The sequence below is a fragment of the Cucurbita moschata genome, unplaced genomic scaffold, assembly GCF_002738365.1.
Source record: "Cucurbita moschata cultivar Rifu unplaced genomic scaffold, Cmos_1.0 Cmo_Scf00047, whole genome shotgun sequence".
NCBI classification, from domain to species: domain Eukaryota; kingdom Viridiplantae; phylum Streptophyta; class Magnoliopsida; order Cucurbitales; family Cucurbitaceae; genus Cucurbita; species Cucurbita moschata.
In genome coordinates this window covers 616750-627414 of record NW_019268563.1, presented here as the reverse complement: position 1 = coordinate 627414, position 10665 = coordinate 616750, and the positions used below count along the sequence as shown (strand labels likewise).

Genomic DNA, 10665 nt, shown 5'->3' with positions numbered 1-10665 from the left:
TTTTTTTTTTTTTTTTTTTTTTTTTTTTTTTTTTTTTTTTTTTTTTTTTTTTGCCATGATGAAGTTGATAAATTTGTAAAATTTTGTGTTCTATTAGAGGTACTAGGAAGATGCATAGGGGTTGACTATTATATCTCGGTGCTCTAGTTCTTTACTCCAATTGCAACTTACATTTTCATCAAATATTACACCTTTTAAACTAAAGTCTTTTCATCAGGAGGGTAATACAATTTATATGCTTTTGATGGAGTATAATAACCAAAGAAAATGCATTTTTCAAAATTTTCATCAAACTTTTGACGAACTTGAGGATTTATCAAAGTATAAACTACACAATCAAAGACTTGTAAATGACTTATAGATGGTTTCCTTCGTGCTTCATAAGGAGTTCGATTTAATGGATAGATACATATCACTAAAGCTTCTACCCGAAGTTGGTTTGTAGTCCCCTTGCTTGTAAGATATTTCTTGCCATCTCCACAACAGTTCCATTTCATTCAGCGATTCACCATTTTGTTATGGAGTGTAAGGAGATGTTGACTCCCTTTGGTTGTCTTTTCCTGCACAAAACAAATCGAATTCTTTAGACATAAACTCCACACATTTATTTATGCGAAGAACTTTAATGTGGAAGCCATTTTGATTCTCCATTATAGCTTTAAAATTTTAGAACTCTAAATAAAAAATTTATTTGAATTGGCCAACATAAATCTACAAGAATTAGTCCCACAAGTTGAAGCTGGTTTAGGCTTGTTAAACGTAAAATAGATCATATATGTATATACTAAGATAATCTAGGATTTACTAGTTTGTTAACAAATCTATGATTTGAAGGGTTTGTTACCAAATCTATGATTTCATGGTTTGTTATCAAATTATAGATTTGGAATGTACACATCTATAAATACATGAGGTCGTGACCCATATAAGTCATTGTGCCATTCAATCTAACATGTATCAGAGCCCAGGTTTACTTTTTAAATGTCTACCATATCTTCTTCCTCCTCCCCATCCACCATCTCCAACACAGTCTCAACTACCATGGCGTCGACCTTTGGCCCGATCCCTCTTCACCATGCTGTCACAATCCGTCTAACCAAAAACAACTTCATCATATGGTGCGCCCAGCTCCTCCCCTACCTATGGAGTACGAAGCTTATGGGCTACCTCGATGGCATCAATGCCGCACCTGCCAAGCTGGTCCCTTCCTCAACTGCTGCTGGTGCTGACCTGGTCTCTAATCCGGCCTATAATCAATGGTATGATCAGGATCAACAAGTCCTTAGCGGTCTTCTCTCCTCCATGTCTGAGGAGATTCTTCACAATGTGGTTTCCGCTACTACGTCCAAGGAGGCGTGGGATACCCTGCCGCGGATGTTTTTGTCGTCAACTCGTGCTTGCACTATTCAGATTCATGCTGAGCTTGCCACATCCAAGAAACGAGATCAATCTGCTGCAAATTATTTTCGCAAGATCAAAGGGTTGGGCACCGCCGGCTCTGTCTTGCAGGATGATGATGTGATCGCGTATCTTTTCGCTGGTCTTGGCCCTAACTATGATCCCTTTGTCACCTCAATGACTACTAAGAGTGAAGCCCTCACGCTTGATGATGTGTTTGCACATCTAATGGCGTTTGAAGCTCTCCAACTACAACACCAGGCTGAACTTCAGTTAAATCCGGGACCTTCTGCCAATTATGCTAGTTGTGGTGGTCAGCAGAAGTATCGTGGGCATAGGGATCGTGGTCATGGTCGTTCTCAAGATTATGTGCCCTCTCGTCCTACTGGTGATCGCCGTGGCCCTTCTACTCGTCCTTCCTGCCAGATCTGCGGCAAAGTAGGGCATACTGCTATTCGCTGCTGGCATAGGATGGATGAATCCTATCAAGATGAACCTCCTTCTGCCCCTTCTACGGCACTGGCGGCTACTTCCTCTTACAAGACTAACCCAAATTGGTACAGCGACACAGGCGCTACTGATCATATCACCAGTGACCTGGATCGTCTCGCTGTGCGTGAACGCTATCATGGAGGTGAACAAGTTCAAGTCGGCAATGGAGCAGGTTTGCATGTTTTGTATACTGGTCATTCTCTAATTAATACTGCTACTCATCCTCTTGCATTGCGTAATATTTTGCATGTGCCTGAAATTTCCAAACATCTCCTTCCCATTCATAAATTTTCTTGTGATAATGACGTATTTTTTTAATTCCATCCTTGGCATTTTTCTATTAAGGATCGACAGTCGAGGAAAAGTCTTCTAGATGGGAAGTGTGAATCTGGTCTTTATCCTATTAAGCCATCCGATGTTGGTGATCTCAAGCACGCCTTGGTGAGCAGATCTACTACTCACGCCCAATGGCATGCACGTCTTGGACATCCTTCATCTCAAATAGTAAAATCAATTTTGCGTCTCAATAATATTTCGTGTGCTAGTGAGTCACCTTTGTCAGTTTGCAATGCATGTCAGTCAGCAAAAAGTCATCAGTTACCATATACTAGTTCTTCTCATAGGTCTTCAGCACCTTTGGAACTTATTTTTTCGGATGTTTGGGGCCCTGCACCTCCATCTGTTGGGGGTTTTAAATATTATATTAGCTTCATTGATGATTTCAGTAAATTTTCGTGGATCTATTTGATGCATGATCGTACAAAAGCTCATCGTATATTTTTGCAATTCCAAGCCCATGTTGAGCGCCTCCTAGATACTAAAATCAAGTGGGTCCAATCTGATTGGGGTGGGGAATATCAGAAAATTCATAACACATTTTTTCGTTCCCTTGTAATTGCTCATCGTGTTTCGTGCCCTCACATGCATCAACAAAATGGGTCTGCTGAACGTAAGCACCGTCATATTGTTGAAACTGGCATAGCCCTTCTAGCTCATGCTCATGTACCTATTAAATTTTGGGACGACGCGTTTCTTACAACCACATATCTCATCAATCGTCTTCCTACTCGTGTCATCAATAACAAATGCCCCTTAGAGCATCGTTTTCATACCCCACCAAATTACTCCTTATTAAAAAAATTTGGGTGTGCTTGTTGACCTCATCTTCGTCCTTATAACAAACAAAAGCTTTCTTTTCGATCAAAGGAATGTGTCTTTCTAGGCTACAGTTCTTTACATAAAGGGTATAAGTGTCTTGACACCGATTTCTGGTCGTGTCTATATTTCTAGAGACGTCATATTTGATGAAAATGTTTTTCCGTTCAAGAGAGCCCCACCTAATTCTTCCCCAATCATGCAGTCGACGCATAATGCCCCTGATTTGTGCACCTTGCAATTGGGTAATAGCAGTACTAATTTAGAGAATGATCACATGCATATGTCTGCGCCTACTAACTATTTGGATGCAGAAAATTTGATGTCCACATCAGCTTCGAAATTGCCGCCACAATCCTCCGCGTCACTGCCGTGCGAATCAGCGTTGGTTGTTCCGCCAATGATTGGGGCCTCAGATCCTCCGCCAGCAGATGATATTGCTCAATGCCCAGTCGGATCCTCGGCCGCTGGTCAACCAACTGCTGTAGCATCAGTTGCTCCCCTCGCAACGGCTGAAACGACTGTCCCCTCAAATGTGGATCCTGCATCTACTACTCATCCCTATGGTACTCGATTGAAGCACAATATCAAGAAACCTAAGGTGCGTACAGATGGAACAATAACATATTCTACAGTTCGGTTTTCTGCCTCTGAACCTACTTCACATATTACTGCTATGGACCATCCCCTCTGGCGTCAGGCAATGAATGATGAATTTCAGGTACTTCAAAAAAATAAGACATGACACTTAGTTCCTCCTCGTGCTGGTCTTAACGTTATTGATTGCAAATGGATTTTCAAACTGAAGCAAAAGCCAGATGGCTCTTTTGATCGCTACAAAGCACGCCTGGTTGCTAAAGGGTTTAAACAACAATATGGCGTTGATTATGATGATACCTTTAATCTAGTTGTTAAGCCCACTACCATTCGGCTCTTATTATCTCTTGTTGTTTCTCGTGGTTGGGCTATTCGGCAGATTGATATTCAAAATGCTTTTCTTCATGGCTTTCTTAACGAAGATGTTTATATGAAGCAGCTCCCTAGATTTGTGGATTCTAAACACCCTAGTTATCTCTGCAAGCTGGAAAAGTCGCTCTATGGTCTTAAACAAGCTCCGCGTGCCTGGTTTTCTCGCCTTATCTCCAAACTATTACAGCTGGATTTTACACCTTCAAAGGCTGATGTCTCTCTTTTCATTTTTAACAAGACGGGCATTCAGATGTATATCCTCATCTATGTTGATGACATTATTATCATCAGCTCATCTTCTACGGCTACTGAGATACTTCTTACACAGCTTCAGGATGATTTTACCGTCAAGGATCTTGGTATTTTGAGTTATTTTCTTGGGATTGAGGTCTGCCATACTTCCAGTGGACTTATTCTGACACAACATAAATACATTCGAGATTTATTAGCCAGAACCAATATGCTCACCTCCAAAGGTGTGCCCACACTTATGCTTCCCAGTGAGAAGTTGTTATTAAATGGTGGTGAAAAGCTCTCACCTGAGGATACTACTCGCTATCGAAGTGTCGTTGGTGCTCTCCAATATTTGTCTCTGACACATCTTGATATATCCTTCTGTGTCAACAGAGTGTGTCAGTTCATGTCCTCTCTGACTTCTATACATTGGGCGGCAGTCAAACGAATTCTCTGTTATCTACATGACACTATTGATATGGGTTTGTGTCTTACAAAGTCCAACACTGATTTGTTGAGTGCCTTTTCAGATGCTGATTGGGCTGGGAATCCTGATGATCGTTGAAGCACTGGAGGCCATGTGATCTTCTTTGGTGGCAATCTTATCTCTTGGAGTTCGAGGAAACAATTGACAGTTTCTCGTTCTAGTACGGAAGCCGAATATAAGGCGGTTGCTAATGCCACTGTCGAATTAATTTGGATCCAAGTCCTCTTGCGTGAGCTCGGGATCTCGCAAGCGCGAGCGCCTAGCCTATGGTGTGACAACATTGGTGCCACCTACCTATCCGCCAATCCAATCTTTCATCGACGGACGAAGCATGTTGAGGTTGATTATCACTTCGTTCGTGAACAAGTATCGACTCGTCAGCTTGATGTTCGACTTATATCTTCCAAGGATCAGCTCGTCGATATCATGACAAAGCCACTGCCAGCTCCTTCTTTTAGCTATTTTAGGCGCAATCTGAACTTAGTAGTACATTGTCCAGATTGAGGGGGGGTGTTAAACGTAAAATAGATCATATCTGTATATACTAAGATAATCTAGGATTTACTAGTTTGTTAACAAATCTATGATTTGAAGGGTTTGTTACCCAATCTATGATTTCATGGTTTGTTATCAAATCATAGATTTGGAATGTAATCTTCATTATACACATCTATAAATACATGAGGTCGTGACCCATATAGGTCATTGTGCCATTCAATCTAACAAGGCTTTCTAGTTTGCTTGCCTAGGGTGCATGAAAGTGATACATGCTTGTTTAGACTTTCTAGTTTGCTCGCCTAGGGTGCATGAAAGTGATACATGCTTCGAGGGTTTTGTGTACATGCTTAGAGGGTTTTAGATTTCACTATAATCAAGTTAGTTAAAGTTATGAATGTGTGAAATTGCATCTCTAAATTCGAGCAATAGAGTCACTTACTAGTTGTTTACTACAAAGGTCATAGGATACTTCAAATAGAATTTTGTCTCGACATAAATTTTTCTCATTATTTTGTTGTTTTACAAGCATGTTTCATATAAAATAATGGTGGGTTTTACACTTCAAAATTTTTTCGTAATGTGCATGTAAGAACAGTCATAATCTAATCATTTTTTTGAACTGGGACATTACACTTTTAAATTTATTCTATGCTATTTTTTCTCTCATAAATTCACTAAATAAACCATCATTAAACAATATATAATATTTGTTGTCAATATGTATGATTCTATGTAGAATTGATGAATAAAAATGAGACACGATCCTTGGTTTCTTGATCTTCCAAAGTGTGTCCATCTTTATGTGTCCATCTTTATGTTGGTAGACTGTGTGAGAGACATTTAAAGCAATTTCACTGAAATCTCTAAAGATGAATGGAGAATAATTCAACATTTGAATTTCATTCAATTTCTTTTATGACTCGATAATCAATTCCTTTATATATCTTCGTGCTTCATGTTTAGAGGCACCTGTGTCATTCATGCAACATTGGAGAGACTTGGCAACTTCACCTCTCTCGGCTTCTTCCTGTGAATTAAAAAATTTTCAATATTAGTGTTATTGGTCCACATGTTCAAAAATTAGGAAATTAATTGCATGAAGAATTTTACTTTAAAAGAAATACCGATGATGAAGCTAAGTCATTGGTAAGACGAAAGATCATGGATGAATGTCGAATAATATCAGGATAGTGTTCCAAGTATTCCAAATCCTTTTTCATTATTGAGTCTGTAGTAAAGACGTAAGCATGAATGAGAAGAAGAGATCCCGATGCTGAAATCCATGCATTGTCTAAATACTCTTGGAATGTTGGCTTATAATTGGTGTAGTGTCATCTTGCCTCTATCAAGAATGTTTTGCATAAATCTATCCACTACAACATTTTAAATGTCGAAGGAGTTAGAGTTTCATAAATTATCTTAGCTAAAAAAAAAAAGATTCGATTAGCATAAAATTAAACCGAATGAAAAAATATTTACCATTTTTCTTAAATATTGAATGACATTAACTCCATGATTCTTAACTGCATCGAAGGTCATATCGTTGATAGTGTTATGGAGAGTAAAAAAACATATCTTCATGTAGTTAGGTAATGAATCAATTGCGACAACATCCTATCTGAAAGTAAAACTATAATCATTTGTTGAATAATACCTTCTTTTATTAATTATGACAATTTTGAACACAAATGGTTTGTCTTTGTAAAACTTTTTTCATGTTTTTTTTTTGTTAAATTTGGTTCGATTTAATGGGTAGAGAAGTTACCACTCGACAGCATCGGTGAAGAGTTCAAGCTCATTCAAAGTTCCATGCACGTCATAAACATCATCAATTATTATTACTAATGAAGCAATTTTTGTGGATATTCTTCTAAGATAAGCCGAAATGAGGTTTGCATCCCATTTCTACTGACCAAAAGAAATTTGTCACCCATCTATCCCTTGCAAAATGAGTTTTTGTCTGAGGGCAGTACTCTTCCGCCACCTTCATATATACCAAATAAAGTAATACACTATATTAGGTTCATTGTTTAAAAAAGAATTAGGTGAAAAATAGTATAAATATAACTTAAAAGTTCTCTCCGAAAGACTTGGTAGAGTATATTGTTCTTTTTAAAAATAATCCTTTCAAATTGATAATTAAACTTATTATCTAGAGGCATATTTGAGATCATCTTGATGTGTGGATTGAATAATATTGAAGTCTAACGTGGCCAAATCTAACAATATGGGATTTGGTTCAGGTTTTCTTCGATACAAATCGATGAACCATCTAACCTCCAATCTTGGCATTCTCCAATGAAGTGGGAGTTCGAGAGCATGCTTTACCATAGTACAAATTATTTCATCACCACTCGATTTAAGGTATTTTGATAGATGTTGTATGACAAAATGTCTCGCTCCATCCAAAAAGCCTTCACCTTCCAGAGCTAAAAATGAAGCTTCGTAATAAGGATAACATTCTCTTAGCTTTCTCTTCACAAATACTATTAAAACTTTCAAACTCATCCTTAAACTTCTCGAAGACCTCTGCATGTAATCAATAAAAAAAATATATTATTTGAGAAAATAGGATATAAAATGGGGAAAAAACAACAAAATTGAGTTTTAAAATGAAATGGGTTAACTTCGGGGATATAATAGCCATGTTGCCTTAAAATCCTAAAATGAAGAGTCGTGGCGTATAAGTCGTTGTTCCACTTTAAATCCTTTCCATTCTGGAACTTTTCGTTTATATTCTCTAATACTTGATTTATTTCTGTTTGAAAGTGATATGACAATCCAAACCTTTGTAGTTGGTCGACTAGCTCCAATTGTCTCAAACTATCTCCATCCAATAATAATTTTTTGTTCAACATCATTTTCACTCTTCTTTTTAGCATTTCTCTTCTATTTAAACTCTTCTCTCCCTGCAATTAAATAAATAAGAATTTGTTGTGGGTAAATAGGTGAAAAATAGTTTGACAAAAGATATTGATAAAATACAGAATAAATTATCTCGACACATTACCCTGAATTCACTCGTTAACGATTCAACAAACTCATGCTTCCAATAGGAGGTTTGTAATTTGCCGATCTCCGATCAACAAAATTTTCGTAAGCTTTTTTATCGAACGTCGATACCCTAAAAATTTGAAAAAAAAAGCATAGAAGTTAGAATGAGAAGAAGGATTATGTTTGGACATAAAAGGAAAGAAGAGGAAAATGGAGAAGACACATTGTCATATATGTACGAAACAAATCTCTCCCAATTCCTTTATTTGTTGGTGTGCAAAGTGAATGAAGTGTATTCCTTTTATACCTTAAATTTCCCATTTTTAAATGTGAGATTTTCAAAATAAATAAATAAAAATCGGTAACTCAAATAACTCGACCAATTTATACGATTTGAGTAAATTATGAATTGATTCATTAATCCATTGAGTTGAGCAGAATGGTTCATTATTAATTTTAAAAAATATATTTTCTTACATATGTGCATATATTTATTATTTAATTTTTATAATTTTTTTTATTATTTATTCTCAGATAATTTTGGTAAATATTAATTGAATATTTGAAAATACATTTTATTTTTATTACAAAAATAAAATTTAATTAAAAATGTCACCGCCCTTTTCCAACCTATCAGAAAATAATTAAAAAGGAAAAAAAAAAACGTGTCAGTTTGAAGTTATTAGAACCACATTCATGTTTTTGGCATCACCGAACGAACGGCCACAAAAAAAAATTCGAAAATACCAAATCTTTCATTTGGAATTGTGTCGCCAGCCAATGCTTAATGTCAGTCAGAATTCCCACATCATTTCCAATGAGTAGGATATCGTCAACGTACAACACCAGGAAAGCTACTGTAGAGTTGACTATCTTTTTATAAACACAAGGTTCGTCAACATTATGTTTAAAGCCATAAGATTTGATCGCAGTATCAAACTTTATATTCCAGGATCGAGATACTTGCTTCAACCCATAAATGGATCTTTTAAGCTTGCAAACCCTTTGCTCGTGATCCTGTTCAATGAACCCCTCTGGTTGAGCCATATAGATACTCTCTTCAAGATTGCCGTTTAGAAAAGCTGTCTTAACATCCATTTGCCAAATTTCATAATCATAAAATGTGGCAATAGACAAGAGTATTCTTATTGATTTAAGCATAGCAACAGGAGAGAGGGTTTCTTCATAGTCCACCCCCTCTCTTTGGGTATAACCCTTTTGTTGGGTTTTATGTCCTAAAACTCATAGTTTGTAAACAAAGATATATTCTATTTTTCAATAAAGTTATTATTGATGTTTATTCAGTAAAAATTGTTATTGAATAAAGTGAACTTTACGATCATTAATCTAAATCCAATAAACTAAGAACACTCTGGCTATAGTATGATTACTTGAACTATATGTAGAGACATAAGAGTGGATCAAGTTCAAGTATATAGTCAAAATGATCTATAGTATAAGGATAAGGCTGAGTACCTTATTCTGGGGACACTATGGATGCGGCCCACTTTTGTATATGATATAAACAATGTGACCACTAAATTGTGCATGTGGAGACATGTGAGTGGGGGCGTCCTATGCAATGAGTATTACATAAGATCGGACCATGAAGAAAACCACTCTCACTTTATAAAGTCGTTTACTGTTGAGACTGATTTTCTTTTCATTCGATAACCTAGGTAACTCGGTTTTAATCCTGAGCTAACCATGAACTCCTGTTTATTCGGAATTATCCTTAGATTTGCATGGGTGAGAGTGGCTCTAGTTCGCCGACTCAACAGGCCTCCCATTTCAGGGGTAAGACTGGGTGAATGGCTGGGGATGTGGGGTGCAAGACGGAATTCACTCCTACCCACTTAGGGATAGAAGAAAGGTAGTTCCCTTAAGCACTGACTCCAGGTCTTGAACAAGGGGCCCCACCCTCTCATTGGCCTGAGAGGGATTTGGTTTACTGGTTGGACCACAAACCAATTGTTCATTAGAGGATCAGTGAGACATAAGGAACAAGAAGTAACTTCAGGGGTAAAACGGTAAATTGACCCAGCTCTAGTTACGAACAACCTGTGAAGGATCGACTTACTAATCATGGTTATATCAGATGGACAGAAATATATCTATAGTGAGGGGAGTGCAACTATTAGGCTATAGTGGAGTGTCCTAGTAGTTAACGAATGTTGGTTAACCAGGTTAATGAGTTTAATCGGTTAATCTTGGATCGTTGGAGCCCATGATCTATAGGTCCATTAGGTCCCTCTGCTAGCTCATATCGGACTAAACCATAGAACAATGTGACGAGTGAGTTCGAAGTGTTCGAATTCAAATTAGGGAATATGCGTTACATATATACGGTATATTTAACCGCAATTTTGTTTTATTTACGAATTAAACGAAAAGAGAGAATGTGAGATATTTAAATAAGATTTAAATATCTTAATCAA

General features: G+C 37.1%; 1 non-coding gene and 1 pseudogene across 1 annotated transcript; one reads left to right on the top strand and one right to left on the bottom strand.

Annotated features, from left to right (window-relative positions):
* The first annotated feature begins 1500 nt into the window (after window positions 1–1500).
* Window positions 1501–1640, top strand: LOC111434997. Its single transcript, XR_002709018.1, has one exon. It is a non-coding gene; the product is annotated as a small nucleolar RNA Z247 (small nucleolar RNA).
* Window positions 1641–5961: 4321 nt separating this feature from the next.
* Window positions 5962–8548, bottom strand: LOC111434916 (annotated as a pseudogene).
* Window positions 8549–10665: the final 2117 nt, after the last annotated feature.